The 27,530-nt window shown below is 47.2% G+C and overlaps 1 protein-coding gene and 2 pseudogenes across 5 annotated transcripts in view; 1 reads left to right on the top strand and 2 right to left on the bottom strand.

Annotated features, from left to right (window-relative positions):
• CNIH3 (cornichon family AMPA receptor auxiliary protein 3) overlaps positions 1-27,530 on the top strand; it is a gene marked incomplete at both ends in the record, with an annotated part of 102,240 nt that overhangs the window by 20,414 nt on the left and 54,296 nt on the right. The window lies entirely within an intron of this gene.
• LOC308435112 (high mobility group protein B1-like) lies at positions 11,245-11,882 on the bottom strand (annotated as a pseudogene). Its single transcript has one exon. The product of its transcript is annotated as a high mobility group protein B1-like (transcript).
• Positions 22,331-22,658, bottom strand: LOC308435106 (large ribosomal subunit protein eL36-like; annotated as a pseudogene). The gene has a single exon. The product of its transcript is annotated as a large ribosomal subunit protein eL36-like (transcript).

Genomic DNA, 27,530 nt, shown 5'->3' with positions numbered 1-27,530 from the left:
TCCTGAGGGTCAACGCAGTTTTGGGGGGGTCTTAGCCATCTGTCTAGGTGACACCCGGACCCTGAGAGATGTCCCAGGTAAGACACTCAGAGTATGGGCACAGGACTCTGGTGAAGAGTTAGGAGCCGTCAGGGATTCCCTGACCCAGAGGACATGGGCAGGCTTTGGCTCAGGCCATGAACCGTGTTCCCTGGTTTGTCTTTTTTGTCTCTTCTTGTCTTCAGCATCTTCCTGAGTCTTATTTTCCTGCCCTGTAAGGAGGAGGTTGCAGGGGTAGCGGCTTGCCGTCCCTCCTCTCCCACCTCTGCTGTCTCCCTGCACATCATTCTGGCATCGTGTCTTTATGAGCGGTGTTCTGTCATTCTCCTAAGACCCCACATCGAGTGACATCACGTCACTCCCCTTCCTCTCAGTTGGCTCACACACCTGGCCCTCCCAAAGAGTACCTGCTTGCACTTTCTCTCCTCTGGGAAGGTCCTGATGATTCTTCCTCCTACATCCAGGATTCCTGTTTGACTTGGGGTTTACTTAAGGTGCCATGTACCTCTCTCAACAGGTAGGGAGCCCTTCTGTGTTGCCTAGGAAATGAACCCCCTGGATGGTGGTGAATGGTGAATTCTTTCTTCATTAAGAAGGAGACTCCTGTGTAGCTCCCTCCCATCCCTTCCCCAGCAGGAAGGCAGGGACCCAAGGGTCTAGGAAGGCTGTTGACCTTCTAGTGGTCCTTCATGAGAACTTGGAAGATACTGCCCTGATGGCTCCGTATAAGCCTCCTTCATGATGATGATGGAATCTAGACCCACATGGGATCCCCATGTCTTCCATCTGCTGCAACATCCGGTCTTGGGACCTTCTATTCTCTTTTGCTGCACCTGAATGTGTAAGTGTGTAAGGGTACCCCAGGCTTGTGGCAGTTGTGTGCTTCCTGCCGAGCTTCCTGTGCTTGCCTAGATCACACTTTCTCCTCCTCTAGGAGGCAGGGCTGGGAAGCCCAGACTTTAGCGATGCTCTGGCTTGAAGAGGGCTGCTTAGAAGAGCCCTTTCTTTGCAAAGGATGCTGGTGTCAGTTGTCAGGAGAAGCCACATGCTCTCCAGGGTGACTCAGAGCTTCCTAGACTCTTTGTGTCTCTCCGGATCCTGTGATCACTGAATAATTTATTTACCCCTCGGCACCCCCACTTGTCTTTCCAGCTTTTCTCTGCTCATTAGTGCTGTGCCCATAGTGGGCAGGGAAATGAAAACCCCTTTCACTGGCTCTTTGGCACCCCACTGTCTTGAGACCTGGTGGCAGGGATCGGTGCTGAACTCGAACACAAGATGCTGGGTGGTGCTTGGGGAATGTTGTCACCATCTGCTGAGATTGCACTGTGTGTATCGCCGCCCTGTAGGTGGCTGAGTGGTTGGACAACATGAGTGAGGAGCTGTCCCAACTGGCTGGCTGCAGCCACTAATTCTCTCCTAAGCATTAGTTCTGAAAGCGAGGGGAAAGGAGCACTTGAGCAGGAGCAAGGATGACGGTGCTCACACTTCTGGGGAAGAGCTGACATTCAGCAAAGATGAGTTGCTGTTTTTTTTTTTTTTAAATACATTATATATACACGATATTTGCTTCTCAAACACTGAAGCTTCCAGGATGCTGAGACTTGCTTTCTGTGTAGCTTGCATGTGAAGATGCTGTGGGTAGTCCTCCAGGCTGTATGTGTAAGAAGGGATGGAGTTGTTACAGAGATGGAAGGGGAAGCTGGCTGGGCTGAGCCTCCCAGGCAGTGTACCTGTTAGATGGCAAGAGGTCCGGCCCCACTGCAGGAGCCCAGCACAGGAGTCTAGTGAGATGTGGATCTCTGGACACACTGGTTATTTCCCTGCAATAGCAACTGGTCCAGGCTGTGCCTGACAGAGTGGGGGACTCTTTGCCACTCTCCTGACTGAGCCCTCTGGACTCTCCACATGCCTGCTCTTCTGTCCCCTGAACCCTGGTACACTGTCTGGGACTGTTCAGAGAGCACCTCTGGTGGAGAATCAGGTCTCTCCTTCACCATTCCTCTTTCCTGTCTTTGCTTCCCAGTGCCGCCATCAGCCCAGGTTCTGAAGGAAGCTGGGACCAACCATCATTGTCAGTATACACACAAATCCCACAGACAGGGACTCTGTTCACACAGCTTGAGCACAGCCCAGGGCCCATGTTGAATACCAGTGCCTTCCACCAGAGAGGGACGGCTCACTCTTCCTCTCCCTCTCTGCCCTTCCTCCCGACACACATTCTCTCCTTCATGTTCTTTATTGTTAGCATCTCCTGTCACTGGACAGGGATGAAAGCTGCATCCTGGAACCCTCTCAGCTGCCCAGTCACCCACTTTCCCACTGGCAGATGATGGCGGAAGATGCTGATTGTCCATTAGAAGACCGGCTTCTGGGTGTGCTCCTTGATTTATCAGGAAAAACAAAGATGCAACATCTGAGTCTCTGTGTATCACATATAACAAGAACGAGACTCCTCCCCCCATTCTCTCTCTCCTCCCTGGTGCTGAATGATGGATGGTTATTTTTCTGAACCTGGCAAGAGCTGAAGTTTTCTTCCTTGTGTATCTTAAAGCTCCATGGAAGACATTCATTGGCTGGCCTAGGACAGTGACCAAGAAACAATTGTAATGTTGGGGTTATCGGTCCCGCCTTGGCTTAGAAAGGCTGGTGGGCACAGCGTGAAGAGAGTTGCTATCTAATATTGTCGTACTCACTCCACTGTCCTGCTTTGAGGCATGAAGGACCGATACTCCCATAGCGACAGCTCATATAAACTGATCACTGACTCCAGCAAGCTCTGTTCCAGTGAGAACAATTCGCTGAGTCTCTCTCATCTACCAATGCCGACTCTAGTTTGGGGAGTGGCAGAACCAGGCCTGGCAGTGAGCCAGAGCACGGCCCCAACCACAGTACTACCTAACTCTGCCAGGCTCCCTGCCTTCTGGGAGTGTAGAAACCACAAGACTTTTTCCAGGATCTATTTGGTTAAACTCCAGATATCAGAGTAGCTCCTATTACAGGAAAAATAAAAACAAACAACAAACAAACAAACCTTGTGATAACTGGTCTGCCATTTTGGGGCAGAAAGCTCCTACCATCTGATGTGAGAGACAAAAGGAAGAGATGGGTCACTGCAAACTGATGGTATCCGAGTTGGGAGTTCTCAAAGGAGCTCTTCAGTGAAGAGTAGTATTGTGCAAGTTGGTTATACTAGGAGAACTGAAGGAAACCCACTGAGAACTTAACTAGAATCACACCGGTCCCGCGTGGACCTGGAAGGTCAGTTAGCTTGTCTGGAATGACTTGCTGGGTATGGTACACAGGATGGCTCAGTGAGAACTTGTCCTGGTGAAGGCGGGCATCTCCTCACTGGGGCTCTGGCAAAGTTACTGGGGTGTCTGAATTATAGTCCAGGCTAAGAGAGGCTGCTGGCTCTTCAGACTGAAAGGTTCACAAAGCAGATATTCAATTCGTGTTGAGCTTCTGAGGGTTGAAGAGGCGGTAAGTGTCTCTGGTGAGTGATTTAGCACTTCCGGTGGTCGCTATGGAGATGCACTACAAAGTGTCTGAGAGTGGGGTAGTGGTAGATGGTGTGTGAAGGGCCTTTCTGTTCTCAGGAAGAGCGCATGCCAGGGTGCCCACCCTGCTTTGTCCTCATACATCTTACTGTGTTTCTTCTCCTGGCTGCTGCAAGCGATGTGCCCTTTATCTGGCCGGTTCCCGTCTACCACACTGCAATGCCCATCCATGGCCACTAGAGGGCTGAGGTTTTGCACAGTGACAGGACACCTTCAAGTTCACAGGTCTCAGCAGGCGAGGGGAAGTCTGAGAACTGACTCAAGCAGTAGGCGTGGCAGCAGTGCATCTAAGCGGAGGGGGGGGGGGTGTGGGGTGTGTGGGAGGAAGGTGGCTTCTGTGCTTCCACCACACCCTGTGTGGACAGTGGCTATGGTCTGTGTGGCTGTTGGGAGCCATGGAAGTGTTAGATCTTGGCAGGTGGCTGTGAGGTTGGGGAGTGGGATGGAGCAGCAGACAGTATAAACCTGCATTTCTTTTCTCTCCCAGCAAAGGGCCTGCTGTTAGCTTTAAACACTGACACCTTAAAAAGCAGAGAGATCTCCACCCAGGAAAATTGGTTTCTCCTTCCCTCTCCATCTTTCTCCTGTCTCCATCCCAGCTTCCTCTTGGGCTGTTTCTTTGAGTCTTGCTTGGCATTTCGTCATTTCATGGTGCTGTAAGGGTTTCTCAGGCTCCCAAGGTGGACAGTCCAGATCTAAAAGACCAATCAAAATGAGGTGACAGAGAGTACTGTTGTGCCTCTTCTGGCCTTTTTTCCAGTGCTGGATTGTGTCCTGCTGCAGAGCTTGTGTGACAGATGTGTCACTGTTGTGACAGATGCGAAGCCTGAATTGCTGAATGTTCCCAAACACTTCCTGACGCTCATCTAGGGCCATGTGGTTCCCATAGCATAGATGGTGTGTTCTTGGTGTTCCTCGGTCTTTGAATGCTGATGAGACGGGTCTGGTTCCAGTTTAAGGGTATGCATTAGATGTCTCTCCCTCGCTATGACAGAGCATCAAGGACATCTGGCTCAGTGGAGGGAAGGTTTGTTTCAGGTTAGGGTTTTGGAGCTTTTTGTCCGATGTCACATAGTCCTCGTGCCTTTGGGCATGAGGTGGCAGAGAACATTACAGTAGGGGCATGTGGTAGAGGAAACCTGTGTCCCTCGCAGAACAGAAAGCAAAGGTGTACACAGGAAGGGACTGGGGTCTCAGTATTCCTGTCTCCAAAGACCCAACTTCCTTTTATGTGTGGGGGAGGGGAGTATGGCTTTTATGGAATAAAAATAAACCCGAAAGCCGAACCTGTTTCTTTTTAACTCACCAAGTACTACCAATATCACTTAGTAGCCACGGCCTATGGTGATCATGTTTTCTTACTCCATCAGTAAGTGTTCTCGGGCCTTATATTACACTGCCCATGATGATACATTTAAGTATGGGTTACAGAATGTCCAGAAAGAGTTAAAGAGTCTGGAGGACTCAGGCTACAGTGAAGGCAGAAGGGTCTCCACAGGAATTTTCTTAGTTTTATGAATCACTGGTGTGGAGCTGTTGAGTGACCAAGTTGTCAAGCGAGGATCTGGATGAATGGCAGTTTCCGTAGGGATGTGTCAACTGGGGGACTGTGCTGAGCTGAGGCCCTGGGGTCAGAGTCAGGACACCTATTTTGGATGGTCTGCTGACAGGTTAGCAACTACTGTCCCAGTGTGAGGTGAGGGCAATGCATCTTTCTTTGGTCTGGTGTGTTTGATAAGTTAGTCAAACTTTCCTAACATGGTTTAGACATGCCCATGTGTTCCTGATTTCATTCAATGCTCCTGTTATGTAAGTAAGTTATGCATTAGTCTGTGTCTCATGGCTTGTCTTGTGGACAGGGGATGGCTGTCTCTTCCCGTAAACAAGATGTAGAGGGGCTCAACCTCAGCATCTGCATAGAGTGGACCAGAGTCTCTCCAGCCGGGCATGTCCCCTAAGCTGCTGTTCCATGTAATGTGCAGTCAGTTAGAACAGGCTGCAACCTGGCCTCCAGACCCTTCCCAAAGGTTCTAGCACCTTCCAACACACCACAGACTAGGTCTTGAGACTCACCTGGATCCCAGCTCCAGTGAGGTACAAGGTACAGGCTCAGCTCTCACTGTGGCCAGAGCATGCTTCCTTCTGTCACAGCCTAGAAATCTAAAGACAAGCATGTCCCAAATCCAGTCATTCTCCCCACTCCCCCACACCACGTTTCCCTCCCCAGTGGATGAGTCTATACTGCAGACAGATCTTTCTATAGCCTTCTGTCCCCAAAGGAGTGAGTCAGGACTGGAATGGCCAAAGGGCAGGAAGCAACAGGGAGAAAGAGAACGGAGGCATGGATCATGTTTAATTCATAAGTCAAATAATCTCTCACCCTTGGCGATGTGCAGGATACCTGTCACCCCGCGGTAGGCAGCCCTTCCGGGAAAACAGGTCGTGTTTAATTGCATTTATGTGTACCGGGCACCCATTAGTCAGCCACTGTGTTGGGGATTGCAGGCGTATCAAGACAGATAAAAGCCTAATCTTCAGAAATCCTATGGTATAAGATGCTACTTGAATGTAAGACAGCAGGGGCCAGCAGTGCAGGTTCACTTTTGTCCCTGATGGAGAGACAGGCGCTCTACAACTGAGCTGCATCTCTGGTCCCAAGGACATGTTTGATTGGGGGCATTACAGATGTCACATTCACTTGTGCATTTTAACACAGTGAAATGAGGAGAAACATGGTTAGCCCAGCCCATCAGGATGTTTAGGCTTCTCTGTGGAGTATGAGCAGCCCCCTGATTGGATCTGGGTGGGAACTTAGGAGCAGGTGAATCTTGAGAAAGCCATTGCTGGTAGGGACCAGGGTCGTTGTGTTCGAGACAGTGGCAGGAAATTCTTGCCCAAGACCAGAGATTACAACAAGAACCGAAACCATGAACTGGGCCTGAGCCCCGAGGAGAAAGAGCTCACCGACTTGCAGAGCTATGTATAACCTTACTCAAAGGGCCAGAGCTGGTGTGGGGACAAGAATTAGTATCTAGGTGGCACAGAGGTAAAAGGAGGAGGGGACTGGAAACACATGAGGTGCTAACGAAAGGAGGGCATGTCCCAGGTATGTCAGAATGGCTGCTGGTGGCCCCAATGCTTGTGTATAAAACTGCAAACCCAGGGCTGGGTAGACCGTGTGGTTTCATATGTCCACAGCATGGAGGTAACACAGAGGTTACAGCTAATGGGGTTGTGGATACTTGCAGAAGTGCGGGGTTGTGGAGGTCTTTTGGTGGGTTCTGCTCTGGGTGTTTGGGTTTGGGCCTCCGCAGGGAAGAGGCTGTGGATCTGCAGTGAGTTAGGAACTGGTGGGGCTCACTGGGAACTCATCAACTAGAGGTAGCAGTGAGCTCATGGGAAGGGATAAGTTCACCAAAGGAAGAAGCATGGGGCCAAGGGAGCACCTCTTGTCAACATCTTCTTATCGCAGGGCTGCTTGGTGCTAGGGTCTATGACACACAGGTACCAGGTAGGTATCCAGGGCACCCGCAGGGCTCAGAGAGGAGCTTGCATGCCGAGACGGTGTTGAGGTTGAAGGCATGGAGCACAATCACTGGCTATAGCCTTGAAAGAATCTAGATGGAAGGACCCCTTGAAAGGGCATATTTATATTCTAGTGTACAGTGGTACTGTCAGTAAGTAAGCAAGGCTCTCCAGATTCTGCAGGTCAGTCAGGAACCACCCTTCCTGGGGAGGGAAGAAGGGCTTCGAGTCCCACAAGCACAAATTACAGCGAACTCTACATGCAGAGAGAGACGGGAGGGGCAGAAGTCTTGATCTCCCCTGGACTGTGAAGGACTGCTGCCTCTCACAGTTAGTGCTCGTTTGCTTCCCTGTTCCCTGACATGTGCAGCCCGTGGTTCCATGACTAGTGGTTCCATATCTGTGAGGCTCACCGTCTGTAAAAGGCTAATAATGCCTCATCCCAAGCTGCCCACCTCCTATCTCTGCAACTGACAAGTGTCTTACCTTACACAAACGACAGGACAGAGGTGAAAGATCTTAACTCCAGGTTAAGATGGAAAATGATCCTGAGCTACCTGGATGGAGCTACTGTAATCTCAGGAGTCTGTACAAGTGGAAGGAAGACACAGGAGAGGCTGAGCTGATACAATACCTAAAGCAGAGGTTACGGCAACAAGGGTGTTTGCTGGGGATCATAAGTCAAGGGAAGCAGGTGACCCCCAAGAACTCCAAAGAACAAGGAAACAAGCTTTCTTCTGAAGAACACACCCATTTTGGACTTGTGGCATCTAGAACTTTGGGATCCACCTGTATTGCTTTCAGGCTCTAAATTCACAGTGATTGATTACGGCAGCAATAGGAAACAAATATGGTAGTGTATCCTGATTTTTTAGCACAAAGATTGCCCCAGTTTCAGTGCCCACTTTAGTTCACTGTGTATGTGATGGATCCAGTGGTTAATTGACTCTGATCTCTGAGGTAGAAAGCCATGAAATGCTGCTGGAGGTCTACCTGGCTTTCTTTAGCTGTTTGGGGGAAAACCCACCCACAGAAATCTCCCCTGGGGGGGGTGGTCCTCCTCTGTGGGCTGAAGATGCAATTCTGTAGCCCAGCACAGTTGTCATGGTGACTGTCCCAAGAAGGATTTGTAGACTGCCCTGTCTCCGTTGGCTCCAGCCAGGACCTCACTTTCATGCTCATCCTATTGCAAATCCAAAAGAATTCTTCCAAATTTCAAGAGCCCAGTGGACTGACAGCTCATGTGGTTGTGCCTAAAAGACCTCAGAAATATGCTTGGAGTACATCCTATGCATGTAGATAATGTCCTTAGGAAATTCAGTGCAGAGTAAGGTAAGTGAAATCATCAACAGAGGAAAAACCCTCAAAATGAAACAAAAATAACGAATGGGTACAGTAACAGAGGAAACCCTTCAAAGGGAAACAAAATAGCAACCCTCAAAAGGAACAAAATGACAAAAGAACCTAGGTGCTCTAAGGTAGCAGGACAAAGGCAAGTCAGATGTAGTTTTGCTCTTTCTGTCTGGCAGATCTTAGGCACAATTATCTGTGGCAGAGATCTTGTTTGGGCACAGAGTGCTCAATATCCAAAGCAGAGTGTTGTGTGCAACCTGAGGGTCTTACATGTGAGGAATCCCCCACCAGGCATGTGGCCACACTGCCCACACCCTCTGCTCACCTCCCAGGCTGAGAAGCAGTTTCCAGTGACCAGGTAGCTAGGAAGAGTCTCACTGCGTAACTGAGGATGCTGGTACTTTTCAAGAGTATACTGGTTATTTTTGTATCACTAAAACCTAAGTGCCTGAGAACAACTTGAAGGACTTCTCTATTTTTACCCATTTTCAGAGTGTTCAGTCCATGGTTGCTTCGCCCCTGGTGTTTTGTAGAGGATCACAGGGGCAGAAATATGTGGTGCAGGAGCTTCTCCACTTCTTAGCAGGCGGGAAGCAGAGGGAGGGGGAACAGGGGGCCGGGGAAAGGCATGCAAAGTTCAGGACAAGGCACAAGGCCTCCAGCTACTTCCCCATCTGGGCCCAACCATTACCTTTCACAGTGTCCCATTAATGCCACCATGTAAGGAGTCAACCTCAGGATCCATAGTTTATTAGATTAGAGCTTGTATAACTTGTTGGCTGTGGAGCCATCCTCACAGACACACCCATAGGTTCCATTATTCAGCTGAGGGTCCAGATTATAGAGGAGACAGAATCTTCTAGTGCTCGGACCAGCAGAAGGCTGACCGAGTGTGTAGCATCAGGTCTTTGCACAAACTAATTTGATTTTAAATTCTTAAAGTCTCTCCCCCTTGAGGCCAACATGTAAATTTATGTAAAAGAATATGAAAATGAGCACCAGGACCAAATAGCCTAGCTCTGTTCCCTCCAAGGCGGCTGCCTTGGCCCTGATGGCCTGGGCATGGCTCTGCTTGGGCTTCTGGGGTCCTGGGCTGTTATATTGGCTCAAGTTGGCAGAGGTGGGGAGGCATTAGAAGGAAGGAAGAGCTGCTCCAGTTTAAACAATAGCAAACTGACCTGTTGTCTTTGAGGGGGGCTTTCCAAGGCTTCTGAAAGGCAGATGTTAGTGTAGCTTCCTCAGAGCCCAGCTCCATAGCAGGTGATGGAGAGGGCCCTGGGCTTTTCTGTTGATGATATGGTTTTGACACATTAAGGCACTAGGTCAGGTTGGAACCTTTGGATAATGGAAAGGAGCCAATAGGAAGCCTATGTGTTCACTTTTGCATGTGCACACACAAAATATGCACAACACAACTCACATACATATAAAACACAATACATACATATATGTATATGTATATATATTTATATGAACCACACAAACAACACACACAACACACAATATATAAATAACATACAACAAACACCCATAATATACACATACATACATATTACACACAACACACAACAAATATATGTCACAACACAAATACACAAAGTATACATATATACAGCATACAACAAACACACCTAACACACATACATATATACCACATAGAACACACACAAAACAAATAACACAAAACATACCCACAATACATACAGCACACTCATAACACCCTTATAAGTCACACAATATACACAATAAGTCAAATAATATATATGTACAACACACAACAATAAAAACATAGCACAATATACATATAACACAGAAGACATATAAATAAAACACATATAACATGCATATACAATGTACCATACACAGCATGTAGACATAATAATTTACATACCACACAGACTACATCATACACTTACACACAATGCACAATCACAATACCTAAATACCCGAAATACACAATACAACACATATACAATAGTCATATGTAAATCATGCACAGAACACAATACATGCATACACTTCCACAATACACACACAACAAACACAAATGCAACACACATACATATATATCACACACACTACACATCAGCCACAACACACACACACACACACACACACACACACACACACACACACACACACGAGTACTTGGTGTATTCACTGGAACAAGCTGCAAGGCTCTGTGAGGCTGTGCAGAGGAGGCTCCCCTTTCTGTAGAAGATGGGCTGGAGGGAAAGAGAGTGGGGAGGAGAAGAGAAAGGAATGGAGGAGATGTAGGCAGAGGGGAAGGAAAGGAAAGAGAATGTGGGGGGTGGAGGAAAAGAGCACACACAGGTCAGAGGGGACAGCGCCAAGCTCAGGGCCAGAGCAGCTGCTTCCACATGGCTCCTGTGGTTGGGGTCGTGAATTTGCAACAGGTTAGACATGAGTGGAATAAAAAGAATATAAAACTAATAAAGCAGCTTTGGGCATATTTTCTTGATTGTATGAATAATTGGCTTTGTAAAATTGCAGAGGGCTGGCAGGGGAAGCTGCTCAGCGTCCCTCTGCTAAGTGTCCTGGGGTCCACGCCTTTGCAAACCGTCTTATGGATGCACATGCACGCACACATGCAATTAGAAGTCATACCATGTACTTGTTTTTAGGCACTACTTTTTTTTTTTTTTTTTAGCATTTCATTTTTTTTTTCTTTAAAAGGAGTGAGTTGTGTACGGGAGGAGGGCGTTTAAATGCTTTATAGACAAGAAAAATCTGCACAAGAACCAACTTATTCATCATCATCTTTTTCTTCAGCTTCGTCTTCCTCTTTCTCCTCTTCCTCATCCTCTTCATCCTCCTCATCATTTTCCTCTTCCTTCTTTTTCTTGCTCTTTTCAGCCTTGACCACCCCCCCTTTTTTTTTTGCTGCATCAGGTTTTTCTGTAGGCAGGAATATCCTTCTGGCACTTCTCCTTCAGCTTGGTGGCCTTCTTCTCATAGGGCTGCTTGTCATCTGCGGCAGTGTTGTTCCACATCTCCCCTCGTTTCTTTGTGACATCACCAATGGATAAGCCAGGATGCTAACCTTTGGTTTTTGGGCGGTACTCAGAACAGAACAAGAAGAAGGCCAAAGGAGGCAACTTGGGTGCATTGGGGCCTTGAACTTCTTTTTGATCTCCCCTTTGGGGGGATGTAGGTTTTCATTTCTCTTTCATAATGAGGCTTGTCAGCCTTTGCCATATCTTCAAATTTCCCCTTTTCTTTAGCAGACATGGTCTTCCACCTCTCTGAGCACTTCTTGGAGAACTCTGAGAAGTTGACAGAGGCATCCGGGTGCTTCTTTTTGTGCTCCTCCCGGCAGGTTTGCACAAAGAATGCATATGAGGACATTTTGCCCCTCGGCTTCTTAGGATCTCCTTTGCCCATGTTTAGTTGGGTTTCCACCGTGAGGCAGAGTTGCCCAGTGCCGGCCTGGCTCTTGCTTGCCCCTCGCTGTCTCTATGGAGCTCAATGTACTGCCTTCAAGCACTACTTTCAAACCACTTTTGTGGTTTTGTTATTAATTATCCACATCCCCCAGCCCTGGCACCTGCCTCTCCCTCTGACCAGTGCCCTGCCCATGCTCAGAGGGGGGAGGTGACCTGTCACATACTTCTCGAGTTCATGTATCATATGCAAGCATACATGCTTGTGTCTCCACACCCTGCTTTCCCCATAGAATCATAGCTCAGTTAACTGAATAGATCTGACTTGGGGCTGCATAGTACAGCATAGTTAGGACCATCATTGCTTGTTCAGTCATGTGTATACTGACTGATAGACATTCTTGCTGTTTTCCTATCGTAGAAAGAGCTTGGACATAACATCCTTATCTAGCATAGCCTGTGTTCCAATGGGGCAGATGCTCATCAGGGAATTACTGTATGAAGGACATGCTTTCGCCATTAACAACAAGCATTATGGGATTTCTTTCTGTTGGCTCAATCACCTCCTCTTTTCACCAACACAGAGAGGTTTCTCTTCTCTGCTTCCCCAAGAGTGACTTTCCCATAACAAACTCTGCCTTCCTGTATGCTAGGTCTCAATGCCAGCTCATTTGCATTCCTTAGCCTCTCAACAAGGTGATTATACATTATTGAATATTTTTTGCAAAGCAAGAATTGGCCTGCTAGCCTGACCTGTGACTTCTGAGGTTTGTGAGGTAGCAGATAACTGGCCTGTGGCCTCTCTCGGACCCTTCTCTGTGTGCTATTCTGAGAGATGGGGGTGGAGGGGAGTGGAAGATGCTGACGCTGGACTCTAATCAATCAGGGGGGCAGCATTGTTGGGGGAACCCTTGGCTGTCACCTGGGTGTTCTGTGAAGCCAGTCTAACAGGTCTGATAAACAGGTCTGATGAGAGTGAGGCAAACACAGCAGGGGGAAGTGCTACCAAGGGCTTGGTGGTCCCATCTGGGTATTCAGTTGCTTTGCTACTTGCTGAATGCCAATTAGCCAATGTAAAAAGGATGGAGGAGGGGCAAGGAGAAGCTTGGCCAGGCCTGTATGGGAGAGGTAGGCAGGTACTGAGTGGAGCTTGGCCCTGACAGGTAGGCTCTTGTTTCAGCAAACAAGCCCCACACTGGGGGGTAGCTTGCTCTTTGTGCCCAGGGTCTTCTGAGGATGCCAGCTAAGCTCAGGGGCCTTGGAGTATCATATGAAGGTTGGTCTAGCAGGTCCAGCATTCTCTTCCCTAATGTGCCTAAGGCGCCATGGATGTGGGAAGGTTTTAGCAGCCTTGTTACATGGATATTGAGAAGGCCAAGACACTGGGAATGAGGCAGAAATTGGACTCCCCTAAAGTTTCTGTATTCCTCTAATAAATCTTACACACACACATGTGTACACACATACACATATTTAGTGTGTTTTTTGGAAGCTTTTATATATGAATGTGTGGGCACCTGCTAAGGGTCAACTTTGGGTGTCATTCCTCAGGATCTACCCATGTAGCTTTTTGAGACTGGGCCTCTTACAAAGACCTGACTTTCATTGCTTAGGCTAGGCTGGCGGGCCCACAAACCCCTACAGTTACTGAATCAGCCTCTTCAGCACCGGGTTAACAAACGTGTGCCACCATGCCTGGCTTTTTATGTACGTCCCTGAGGCTCAGTCTCCGTGTCTTGCTGCCTGAGACGTCTCCCCAGTCAATTTCTCTATATTTGTGGATCACCTTTACACACTCTTCCATGAACATATCTATTAAGGAAGCACGTGTCACCGACGTCTCTCGAATTTTTGCTCTATGAACTCTAAGCTGCAGGAGTTCTCAGCTGTGATGCTTAGGGCCCGGCTCACACTGGGTCCTGAACTGATGATCTGCACCCAGCCCTCATTTCTGCTTTCTGACATTCCTCCCAGAGCCAGTGTGGTGTCCTAGCAGGCCGGCTGTGCTGCTTGAACAAAGGAAGGCCATGGTGTTGCCTTTGAAACCCAAGCTTATGGATTCCAAGTGACTTTTGGATGATGCCCACTCACACTTCTTCATTAGAGAGTTTATTTTTTTTTACATAATTTGAATAAGCAGGATCTTCTATATGCTGACCATACAAGGCTACAAGGCTCCTTTTTTTTTTTTTTTTTTTTTTTTTTTATCTTACATCAAGAGGGGCCCCAAGAGACACTTATTTTTAGACTCTGTGTGAAACCTGGTTCTAAAACAAGAATCAGCCAATGTCCTGCAAAATTTAATTGGTGAAGTTCAGTAACTCTTTATGGCACAGTAGGCTACTTCCTGTAGTGGGAACATCCAGCAGATAATTCATTCTGCAGAATTCATTAGGAAGCAGTGTCGTTCAAACACAGACGTTCTGCAGGTGCACATTGCTGAGATTTATTCTTTGTTAATGCCTCTGCCAAATGACCGCACTGCAACAAAAAGCATTTGTTTGGAAGTTTTCTAGGCCAAGCTAATTCCATTCTTGGGATTAGCCGACTTGATCTACTAACCATCTCTATTTAGGGAAGGTAACTTGAGCCCAGGCTTTATTTAGTCTTACTGACTTAGGTATCAGTTAGGATCCCAGTAGGAAATGGTACCACACAGAGGAGTACCTGGGGATTGTGTAGTGCCGGACTGTTTAGAGAAGAGTGAGGAAGCTGTTATCATCCTGTTTGTCTTCCTCTTGCCACAGCTTTAGCGGGTTTGGTCCATTGCAACAAGGAGACTGTGGTGTAGCAGAGTGGCTCACATGGTAGCTGGATACAGAGAGAAAAGATGCTTGTGCCATGGGCACTTTCTGGATCCCAGCCTAGGGGATGGTGCCACCCATACTGAAGATAGCTAATCTCAGGAAAGTACCCACAGACATGTGCAGAAGTGCACTCTCTAGTCTCATGGGCATTTATATTTATGACTTGCCTTGTTATGTGATAAGATGTCCAATCAGTGCAACCCAAGGGAGGGGCAGCTCGTTTTGGCTCACAGTTTGTGCAGTCTGTCAAGGAAGCAGTGGCTCGAGGTGGCTGTCATGCGCACTCGCAGTCAGGAAGCAGAGGTAAGCAATGTTAGTGCTCCATTTGCTTCCTGGCTCAGCCGTGTACCCAGCTGGTAAGAATGGTGACGCTCACTTAGGGTAGACCTTCTTACTTAATTAGCTTAATCTAGAAACTCCCTCACAGGCATGCCCAGAGATTTGTCTTCGAGGTGACTTCAGATTCAAACTGACAACATCAGTCATTGGGGCATCTGAATGCAATCATTCTGACAATCAAGAATAGCATACGGACACCCATCAGTGTGAAAGGGTGAAGGAACTGCTATCAGAATGTCATGCTGTGTGTGTGTGTCTGTGTCTCTCTGTGTCTGTCTGTGTATCAGTGTGTCTGTCTGTCTGTCTCTCTCTCTCTGTGTCTGCCTGTCTCTCTCTGTGTGTCTGTGTGTCTCTGTGTCTGCCTCTGTCTGTCTGTCTCTCTGTGTGTGTATCTGTCTGCCTCTCTGTGTGTCTGTGTGTGTGTGTGTGTGTGTGTGTGTGTGTGTGTGTAGGGAGGGTAGTCATCTCCTGAAGGGGCCATAGCCTCATGAGGGACAGATACTGGAAACCACAGTCCAGCATCACTGGAATGAGGAACAGGTAACCTTAGGGGCCCCCTTGGCTGCTGGTGCCCGCTGTTGACCTAACATGAAGAGAAGCACAGAGCAAGAAAGCCATCAGTGAATTCTTATCAGTGGTGACAGGATCCTGGAGGTTCCAGAGGGAATATTTTTTACATCGGAAGAATTTTTGCATTGGGGGTTTATTCCACTTTGAGGTTTGATATTCTTGATGTTACAGCCAAAAATTGAAGCAACTTCTTCTAGGCTGGAAGGGATTTTGATTTTACCCTTGGGGATGATCTCTGGGACCCTGGGATGTCCAAAGCCCTGTGCCGCCATTTATCCCTACTGAGATACTTTCTCTGAGAACTTCGTTCCTTCTGCTCCAGGCTCCCATTTTTAGCTCCTGTTACAGACACACAGACCTTGCTCCACTCCTGTCATCTCCCAGGAGCTTTGTCCTGTCATCACCTGCCACTCTGAGCATAGAGCCAGCACATAGTACGTGCTCACTAAGCACACAGAGGATCAAGTGGTGTCTGGACGTCGTAGGACATGGCTGTGACGCCCACATTTGAGGAAAGGGAGGCCTAACCAATGTCTTAAAACTTCTCAGCCAAAGCAAAACCTTGTGTGTTGGAGGAACTCATGTCCCAGGGCTGAGGAAGACTTAAAACCAGAATGTACAGAGCTCTAGGCAATATCGGCCTGACTCTTGTTCTGAGAAGAACCACAGGGGACAGGGGAGAGAATGTGTTTAAAATATCCGAGACCGAAAATGGACCGACATCCACAACACACATCCCCAGAACACAGACACATCAGAAGAGACGCAACCATTGCAGAATGTTCTTCTCCTAGTGGAAGTGCTTGGGTAGCACCCGCAGGCATAAACAAGGCTGGGTTCTTTATGGACGGCAGACGCTGCAGGCCTGGGGTTGGAGAGGGCCTTGCTTGGCCTCTCTCTGTAGTGTTGGAGTTGGATAGAGAAGGGCTCCTTAGGCTGGCAGCATGGCAGAGAGGCTCAGGGCCCTACAGGCTGCTCTCCTGTCCTCTTGTTCTTGCCGCTCAGTGGCAGGGTCACCTCTGCTAACGAGCCAGTGTACACAGCCAACCTCATTATCTACATCTCTTTGGGTTTTCCCTGACCTGGTGGCTGCTGGCTGGAGGCAGGATGGCTCTGTGAAGTGTTACAAATCAGCCACGCTGGACTCAGGCCAGGGTCCTGTCCCTTGGCATCTGTCCTGGACACGCAGGGCTCTGAGCTATCTTTGTCTGCTGGTCACTGAACAACCCGCAAAGGCACGGATGGCACACAGCATCAGAACTAGCTGCATTTGCAGAGTCTGGCCCAGACAGTGGCTGAAAATGCCAATGTGTTCTGTGTTCAGTTTACATTCTCCATGTTGGTCCAGGGTCAGGGCAGCTGAGATGTCTCTTGCTAGTTTGTCTGCTGATTCTAATCCCCACCCGTGACAGGGTGAATGAATCCTGCAGTCTCTCTCACCTACCTGCTTTCTTCTGGGTTTTTACCCATACTTATCCTCAGTGACAGCTTTTACTGGACTCAGATAGTTGAGCTGATGAGTCTACCTGAGACCAGGAGTGAAGACTCATGGTCAGACGTATGGGGAAAAGCATCTGCAGGGCAGCAGCTAGTTAAAAAAGTGGCATCATTACCTATTGAGAACTGGCTCTGGGTCTCTTTACTTTATATCTATTCTCCTCCTCCTCCTCCTCTTCTTCCTCCTCCTCCTCTTCTTCTTCCTCCTCTTCCTCTTCTCCCTCCTCCTCTTCCTCCTCCTCTTCCTCCCCTCTTTCTCTTCTCCTTCCTCCTTCCTTCTCCTCTTCCTCCTTCTCTTCCTCTTCTCCCTCCTCCTCTTTCTTCTCCTCTTTCTCTTCTCCCTCCTCCTCTTTTTCCCTCCTCCTTTCTCCTCCTCTTTCTCTTCTCCCTCCTCCTCTTCCTTCTCCTCTTCCTCTTCATCTTCCTCCTTTCCCTCCTCCTCTTCTCCTTCTTTTCTTTCCTCCTACTTCCTCCTCCTCTTCTCCTCTCCCCCCTGTTTTCATGTGTATATGTATGCATATGTGAGTGGGCATGGATACAAATGAAAACATTTCAAGTGGGTCCTTATGCTAGCATGGCAAACACTTCAGAACAGCAAGCACTTTTCTGATCCGCCATCTCTCCAATCCCCATCATTTCTTTTGCTCCTTGCAGTGGCCCTGAGGTAGGAACTATTATCGTCCTTTCCTTATATTTGAGGTAACCGAGGTTTGGAAAGGTTAATAAAACTTGCCTGAAGTCGCACAAGTCAGTGAGACAGAGATTGAATCCCAGCAGGGACCCTGTGACTCACATACCTGCTGAGCTCCCTGTGGAGTTGCCCCCTCAGTGTGGACACAGTGGGAGTCCGCACTCATATCTAGCAGAGTCCTCATTTCTGTACGGTGCTACAGGCTCGGCCTCATCACACTCCCTGCAGCCAGTTGAGGCAGGAACATCAAACTTCCCAGTTTATAAACAAAAAAGTCCCAGTCTGGGGAGGTAAAGGGTATATTCAAGGTCATGGAGCTAGTGATGGGCAGGTGGGGACTTAAAGTACCTGCAAAGATGGAAGTTACAGAGGCTAAGGGCAGCTCTGCTTGTAATGACAGGAGGGGCATATGGGAGGTGTGTCTGAGGGAATGGTAGATGAAGGGACCATAGAGTGGTTGTGGCTGTGTTAACTTTCTTTAGCTGTCATAAAATGTCTGGTGTGGTTGACTGGAAGGAAGGGAACTTCTGATTCATAGTTTGGGAGTTTCAGTTTGTGGTCAGTTCTTGCCTTGTTTTGGAACCTGTGATAAGGCTTAAGGTCACTGTGGGGAGGGTGTTCTGGAGCACAGCTGCTTGCCTAGAGAGAAAGAAAGAAAGAAAGAAAGAAAGAAAGAAAGAAAGAAAGAAAAAAAAGAAAGAAAGAAAGAAGAAAGAAAGAAGAGAGATAGGGCAGGGGAAAGTGGGAGAAAAAGTATGAAGGGCTGGAATCCCACCAATATGCCCTTCAAGGCCATGTCCTAATGTCCTCCCACTAGGTTACACCTCCTAATGATGTAACTTTCTCCCACCAGGTCACACCTCCTAATGATGTAACTTCCTCCCACCAGGCCACACCTCCTAATGATATAACTTCCTCCCACCAGGCCACACCTCCTAATGATGTAACTTCCTCCCACCAGGCTACACCTCCTAATGATGTAGCTTCCTTTTACCAGGCCATACCTCCTCAAGCTTCTACCATATAGCACCATAGGATGGTGACCAAGGCCTTTGAAGACATTTTAGATCTATACTGTTATGGTAGCACAAGGAGGTCAGAGGATCATGGGACTAAACGTGGGGTATTGGTGGTGGGGATGTCAGATGTACAGGAGCAGCAGACAGAAGGGTGGGTTCCATTTTATTCCTAAACATTGGCCCAAACTCAGAATCAGATTATGGGTGTGATGCTTTTGGTATTTTGAAAACAGGTACATCAGTTCCCTGTAGTAGTTCCTTATGCACTAGGTAGATTATGACAAGGGCTGACTTTCATCTCTGAAAGCTTAGTGTATGAAGACAAGGCAGGGCTGGGCCATAGCACTAAAGGACCCTTCTTGGCTAGTGGCAGGGGCTAGAGAGATGGCTCAGTGGTTAAGAACACTGACTGCTCTTCCAGAGGTCCTGAGTTCAATTCCCAGAAACCACATGATGGCTCACAACCATCTGTAATGAGATCAGATGCCCTCTTCTGGTGTGTCTGAAGATAGCAACAATATACTCATATACATAAAATAAATACATACATCTTGGCTAGTAGCAACTCCTCACAGTCTTTGGTATCCCTTGGCTGAGAGCTGTGCCATTCTTAAAGACGATCTTTGTCCTTTATGTTATATGATTGGCTTCTGTGTGTCTAGTTCTGTCTCTCATAAGAATATTCTTAGTGGACTTAGGGCCCCTGCTCTAGTATGACTTCAATTTTTCTAATTAAATCTGCAATGACACTAAATAAGGTTATATATTGAGATTTCAGGTGGACATGAAGTTTTGGGGTCAGCATTTATTCCATAACAAGAAGAAATCAAGTGTGTGTCCTTGATGGTCCCAATACACCAGTACTCTGTATGTAGAACTCAATTCCTCTAGGCCAGTGGTTCTCAACCTGTGGGTTGCAAAACCCCTTTGTGAGTTGAATAACCCTTTCACCAGGCATCACAGACCACTGAAAACCACAGCTATTTACATTATGATTCATAATAGTAGCAAAATTAAAGTCATGAGGTAGCAATGAAAACGATTTTATGGCTGGGGGTAACCATAATCTGAGAAACTGTACTAAGGCGTCTCAGCATTAGGAAGATTGAGAACCACTGGTGTAGGTTGAGTTTCTAGAGGTATAAGATCCGAGCTCATGTGTCATAACTCTTTGAATGTTGTCTCCCAGTGCCCAGCTGCCCTCCAGTTAGTCCAAACTTGTGCTCTGGTTTCTTGAGTCTGACTTGCTGGATTCGTGATGTGTTTTCCATGTGGTCTCTGTACACTACCCAGCATCCACTGCTGTACAACTTCATGCTTGTTCATGTGTCTTCAACACCCCCTCCCACTCCCCAGGTGGAGTTCTATTTGTGCAGCTGTTGTCAGAAAGAGGTGGTGTGAAAAACAAATGGAGCCAGCCCAGAAAGTCACTGCAAGCCACATCCCACACAGTTCCATGTGAAGTCTGCAGTGAGGCCCCTTCCTGCTGTGTCTCTGCACCAGGCTTTGTTTTTGACTTGTCCTGTCACAGCCTGTATCATTCCCTGCTGGTCCTTCTCTGTCTCCCACCTGACAAGCCTTATCCTCCTTACAGCAGAGCTAACTTTTCTGGAATTTTCTTCTGTAACTGCACGGGTCAGTCTTCAGTGTCAACTTGACACAAGCTGGAGTCTTTAAAAGTTTATTTTTTAAAAAGATTTATTTATTCTTATCTTATGTCTATGAATGTTTTGCCCACATATATGTCTGTGTACCATATGTATGCTGGTGCCTGTGGGGGCCAGAAAGGGGTATTAGATACCCTGGATATAGAGTTACAGACACTTGTGACCTACGACATATGTGCTGAGATCAAATCTGGGTTCTCCAGAAGATCAATATGTGTTCTTAATGTCTGAGCCATTCCTATAAGCCGCAACCTAGAGTCTTATGAGGAATTATCTGGATCAGGTTGGCCTATGGTCATGAATTTGGGGTCTTAATTGTTAACGGATGTGGAAAGACCCAGCTCATTCTAGGCAGCACCATTCCCTAGGCAGGAGGTTCAGACCTACAGTAAGAGAGGAGAAAGCTATGAGCAACAAGGATCCATGTGTTTGAGCTCTGTCTGCTCTTGACTGAGGATATGAAGCTTTAAGTTTCTGCCTTGAATTTCTTACAACAATTGATTGTAAGCTGAAGTTGTGAACCAAATAAACTCTTCCCTTGCTTATGTTGCCTTTTGTTGGATAGCACACACACACACACAGAGACACACACACACAGACACACACAGACACACACACACACACACACACACACACACACACAGAGACACACACACACAGACACACACAGACACACACACACACACACACACACACACACAGAGCATCAGAAGTGAAACCAGATCATCACCAGCTCTTTCTATGCCTGGCTTCCTAGCTGCTTAGATCTTTCTTGGCATAGTGGTGCTTCCTCAGAGAAACCCTCCTTGACCACTCTCGCTCCCTTATACCAACTGTTTTATCATCATTACCAAACCTACCATTTTCTGTTATCTTCTTATCTATTTGTTAATTATCTCCTTGCTCCTGATTATATATAATCTCTGTGGTGGCAAAGGACCTTACCTCCTTTCTCAGTGCTGTTTCTCAGAGCTAAAGAACAGTGCCAGAGAATCCTGGGCATCCAGTCAAGATATATATTTTTCCCCATCTTCACTAGCTCAACACTTTCTTTTACCCTTTCAAGTCACAGAGTGGGCACAGCATGCTGGGTAGAGTACTGGCTGGCTGAGGCTCATATCTAGGCATGGGCTGTCTGTTCCTCACTCATCCTGTGATGTTAAGAATGTCATTCAAACTCTCACTAGTCCTCTGCTTTCTGTACTATGTCCTAGAAGTAGTTCTTGTCATACCCAGAGTTCTGCAGATTAAACTACATCAGTCAGGTAAGATGGTCTGAATGTAAGGCAGGGCAGCTTCAAAATAAGGGACACCATGGCAAACACTGAGAAGATGCCACAGAGACCCATCCTCCAGATGCTAACCTCTGATGGGCAGCATGGGGACTCATTAGCAGATGCCAGTCACTTCTCCATCTTGTGGCAAGGTTTTGTGGTAGTACTCCTTTACTATGTTTAGCAGACTACCTGTTTCAGAAGGCATATTCTGGAGCAATTGTGCTTCCCTATCTCACAAGCTGATTCTGCGATGCCTGCATCCTGATGCTCAGGCTGGACTGGTTGAAGGATAACTAGACTTAGGGCAGACACAAGCAGTCACTGATGCATGGGTTCTGGGGAGGCTCCACACATGGGCTTCATTTGGCCACCATCTTTGTTCTATAGTCATCTGTGTGTTGGGGGCACTTGGAGAAGAGTGAGCCTGCCTTGGGGCCTGGGTTCAACACTGCAAAAATAGCTTTCAGTGTCAGTGTAGTGCCCTCTTCCTCCTTGTCCCTTCTTTCTGGTTGCCCTAAACGGTAGCTTCCTCCTCCTCCTCCTTCCCCACTCCTCCTCCCTCTTCTTCTAAGGAATAATTGTTTACTGGGGGAGGATGCACCAATCCTTCTTGGCCGTCACCTTCCTCGTGACTGCCAGAACATTGCTCAGTTCCTCCTGCTCTCTCTTGTCATCGATGTGCATGCCCACCCTCTTCTTGATGAACTTGAGTGCACGCTTGTCCTTGGACACTTTGAACTACTCCATGGTGCCTGGGCGAGAAGCTGCATACCTCCTGGCTCACATCCCACACAAACTTGGTGTGTTTGGTGAGGCACCCGCTGCACCAGCTGTGTTTTGGCTTGTTGACATTCTTTGTCACCTTGTGGCTCTTGTTGAGGCCCAAGTCCATGGGGTAGCGCAGGGCCATGACTCCAGTGGCATCTGGGACAGTGCTATGATTCTATAGCACTCAGCTCAGAGCTGTACTAGGTCCCAACATCTATGTCTCTTTCCTTTTCTCATTAGTAGTTCCTGAGAGGTCTCTGCTTTCCTACCCCAGAGTCTTACTTGTGTTCTCTAGCAGGGTCCAGTCTCAGAGGGTCCTGCACACCTTGGCCATCTTGAATCTTGGGGACTTGTTTCTTGTCTATCTTCTCTCTGCTCTGGTGCTGGCCCTGCTTGCCTTTTCTTGTTCTCACTCATATGTTTGGTGAGAAAAAATAAGGTGGGGGTGGGTGGTGGCTGGGTAGTTACAGTCCAAGTTGGCTTGAACAGACTAAATTTAACACCTTGGATCAAACAGGGCAGTTCCTTGAAGCAATAAGCGCCCAGAGCTCACATAATAGGAACAAGACAGTCAGAGTAATACTAAATCTATTTTTGAAATTAAACTTGAGGTTCAAATTTTCCCACAGAGAAATGTTCAGGTTTAGGAACAATATATATAAGTGAAAAAGTCTCTGTGTCCTCAAGGACTTTTAGATCCATGAGAGTTCTTAGGTCGAGGGACAAAAATGGGGTACATAAAAGAATAGTTGTCAAGTGTCACAATAAAAACTTTTGCTCTGGTGTTTGAAGGTCAGCCTGGGCTGCATGGCAAAACCCTGTCTCAAATTTTTAAAAAAGAAAAGGAAAAGCATGGCCTAGAGATGGGTCTTAGTAGTAGAGTGCTTACTTAGCATGTGTGAGCATGTGTGAGCATGTGTGAGCATGTGTGAGCACGTGTGAGCTTGTGTGAGCACGTACGAGCCCCTGGGCTCAACCCCAGTATGGAAAAGAAGCCATCAATATAATAACAGATTCTTATTTTTATTTTTACAAAAGGGGCAAATGATTTAAACATGTGCTTCACCAAAGAAGACACACAGATGGTAACTAAGAGATCTCTAGTGTCATTACTCACTGGAGAAATGCAAATTGAAACCCCAGTGGCTTCATCCACATACCTGTTGAAATGGCTAAGCAAAGGCACCAGAGTAATTTTTGACTTAGATGTGTCATGCCTGGAACTCTCACGTGGTATTTGGCACAACTGTTACGGTCCTTTGAAAAAGCTTATCACTTTCTTACAAACCTAGACTTACACTTTATCAAGTCATCTAGCAGTTTCTCTCCTCATCACCCTGGGAAGACAGACGCCTCTTATACAAACTGTTCACACCTGCTCTAGTTACGGTTGTCAAAATCTAGGAACAACCCAAATATCCTCCAGCAGGTGAATTGGAGAGATGAACTTTAGCGTCTCTTTAGAACTGAGTACAGCTCAACATAGAAAAGAAACATGTTATTGATATGATCAACACCATGACTAATCTTCAACACACTGTCATGTGGAAGAGAGCAGTCTGAAAATCCTACAGGTTTTATGGTTCTATTTTTGTGATGTTTGGGCAATGGTAAAGTTTTAGGGATGAGGCAGACATTGGTGAATGCCAGGCAGGAAAACAAGGTCAGGGGTGGGAGAGGAGCTAACTCGGAGTCAAGAGGAGGGGCTGGGGAGCAATCGTAACCCTGTATTACTGGCAGAGCATGCTCATAGGTCTGTGTGTTTGTTGGGATTTAAGGATTTCTCACTAAAAGTAAATTTTACAATATTAAAAATTTAAAAAATGAATGAGGTTTGGTGTGACTTCATCATTGGTTCGGGAGTTCAAGTTTACCTAGTGCTGTTTGGGTATATGGTTCAATAGATTATTGGGACACACATAATATAGCCATTTGTCTAGCTGCATTCTATCACAGCATCCTGTGCCTCTCACACTCATAGGGTTTGGAGAGGATTGCCCTCTGCTGTCCCTATTCTCAGACACAAGCAGGAGGCAGGACAGAGGAGTCTGCGTATGATCTGGACAGGGAGAGGACGCCCTAAATTCTCCTCTGGGATCCTGTGCTCATTCTCTGGCCATCTGATCATCACTTCCTGTTTCTTCACCTCTTTGGTCCTGTCTGTACCGTGGAGCAACCTCATGAGTACTGCCTGGCTTAGTGTATTGATTTCTATTCTGGCACGAGAGTCCTTTAACCACGTTTGGTATCATTATCCAACTCTAAAATGGGAGCAATAATAGACCCCTTCATAGGCCTCCAAGGATTAAATGATGCCCCTTTGTGCAGGGCATGGCCCAGCCCTGCCTTGGTGACCCTAAGAGGAATATAGTGATTGTCTTGGTTCTGGCCCTTGGTTCATACAATGGCCTGTTAATGTGCTTGTCCCCCAACTGCCACAGCCAGGGCACATCATGAAGTTGGGAGCTGAATCTTGTAGAATTTAGTATCTCCAAGTGGCCAGCACAGGACCTGAGTATAAAAGATGCCTCCTGACTTTTTATCAACTGAGTAGACAGATGCAGCTGTGACATTGGGTTATCGGGGATGCTGAAGACCCTGGGCATCTCAGAAAACAACCAAGTCATAGTTCTCATGGGTTGAGCTCACTGGCATGAGCTGCTCTCCTGTCTCCACCTTCCTTCAAGTCAGGGCCCAGGCATAGAATTGAGCATCTCAAGACCACCAACTTTTTCTCCGCTGTGCTCTACAGCCAGCCATTCCTGATCCAGTCAGCCCAGGTCCACTTGTCTGCACTTGCTTATACAGGGACAGAGATTCAGGCATGAGGCTGGGGTGAAAACAGGATCAAAATGTGGGGACTTGACTGTCTTTCTAACCATATACATGCCAGGCCCAGAAAATGCTATAGTCAGCCTCCTTCATGTTGGAGGACAGGACAATGGTCCTCAGTCCTGCCTCCTGTTTGTAACTGAGATTAGGAGCAGCATAGCAGAAGGCAGTCCTGTTCATGGTCCTGTTTTCAGTCTACAGAGAGGGATACAGATGTGGATGCTGAGGATATTACATTTACCATGATACATTGATGGGAGGCAGGTTTTGTCTCTAAAGACTGGACCAATGGACTGGACAATGAAGGAAGAATGAATCAGAACAAAAGAATGAATCACTGCCTGCTCTGAGGTCCCCAAAGCCAACAATACTCATGTATAATGAGAGGGACTGAGTTAACTGGAGCCCATGGAAAAGATCCAGGGCTGACACAGCCAAGATACGTTCCCAGAGGCTTGGGGAGCAGAGACGGTGACAATGCTCTCGCTCTGTGCCAACAGCCTCATCTTGGATCAGCCTCATCTCAGTTCTGATTGGTACGTTTTAGGGCGGACACATCCAGCCAGTCATACCAGCAGATGGTAACTTGGATGACCAGGTGACCCAGCGCTGCTTTGTGTAAACAATGATTGGAGATATTCAGCTTGGGGAATAGAGATGTGCTGGGGTCAGAGATCACAATGGTGATGAGCTCTAACGGGATCCTTGTGGAGGAGTTCAGATCCAGTCTATGTATCTTCAATGCAGCACTGTCCTATAGAGATTTATCCAGTAATAGAATGGTTTTATAGACGAGTTATTTGATAGATAGTAGACTTACTCCCCACCCCCCCATGTGTGTGTAGAGGTACATGATCATGTGTGTATATACATCTGTGTCTGCATGTATACAGGTATCTTTTTAGTTGCTCTCTATTTTACTTAATGAGACAAGAGCCCTTGCAGAACGTGGAGCTCACTGATTTGTACAGTCTGGTTGGCTGGCAAGCCCTAGGGGTTCCTCCATTTTACCTTCCCAATGCTGGCATTACCATGTTTCTCAGCTGTTACAGGGGTGCTGGGGGTTAAGTTCAGGTCCCCTGTGCTTGTATGGTGAATACTTTACCACTTGAGTTGTCTCCCTAGACCCCTGGTGTTTTTGTTTTTTAAAATAGTTAACCTATGACTACAGATTGACTTTTGAACAGTACGATTTTAGTGGAAATATTAGCCTCATGTGGTCAGTGGCTGTTGTATGGGGTACCTACCCCGTAGAGGACAAATACAGGAATAGACCAGAGATCAGCTATTTTCTCTAAAACACACGTTAGTGGATACATTTGTCTCACTCTTGCCTCAGAGTCTTCACAAACAGCATACAAATACAAAAAGGCACAGTGAGAAGGACCAAAGAACCAGTAAAACCCCATCCACGGACACCAAGATTTGAATTTAGCATTTTATTTTACATGTTGCAAAAACATCATTTTCCTCTTGATGATACCTTTCGATTCTTAAAAAAAAAAAAAAAAAACCCTTAGCCCACGGGTTATAAGAGAGTAGGTGGCGGGCTGGCCTGGCCTGCAGACTGAACTGACCTTGGCTTTGGGTAGATGCTTTAGGAAGAGTCAGAGGTCAGTGCAGTGAAGTTGATGCTCAGCTTGAGGGACCCAGCAGCAGAACAATTGTCCTGGCTAGATAGTCAACTGTCCATCGAAGGCAGTGTGGCGTCCTCTTAAAATAAGCTATGCTGGTGTAGCCTCTAATCCTGTGGACATGGTGAAGTTAGGGGGAATTTATGAATGTTGGAAATACACTGCTTTGCAGGGTGCAGTCACTCACCCTCAGCTGATTCTCAGTCCCAGCTGCATGCGGCTGGAGTCAGGAGCTCTGGGCGCTAAGCTGCCTTCCTTGCTTCATTTTTGCTGTGACATATCCAGGGTTCCTCATTTGTTAGTGGAGGCCATGTTCGTTTATGATCACTAGTTGTATTTCCCTCATTGTGACAAAACACTTGAGGCGAACAACTTATAAGAAAGGAAGGTTTGTGTTTCCCTATGGTGTCCTCAAATGCTTCAGCCTATGGTTTCTTGGCTTTATTGCTTTGAGCCTGTGGCCAGCCAAGAACATCACGGAAGGGAGCCATGTGACAGAGTAGACCTCTTTGCCCCTTCATTGCAAAGTGGTCAGGAAGGAAAAAACC

The sequence above is a fragment of the Micromys minutus genome (genome assembly GCF_963924665.1).
Source record: "Micromys minutus genome assembly, chromosome: 1".
Lineage (NCBI taxonomy): Eukaryota > Metazoa > Chordata > Mammalia > Rodentia > Muridae > Micromys > Micromys minutus.
Note: the sequence above shows the minus strand (reverse complement) of the source record. Positions and strands in the feature narration are given on the sequence as shown.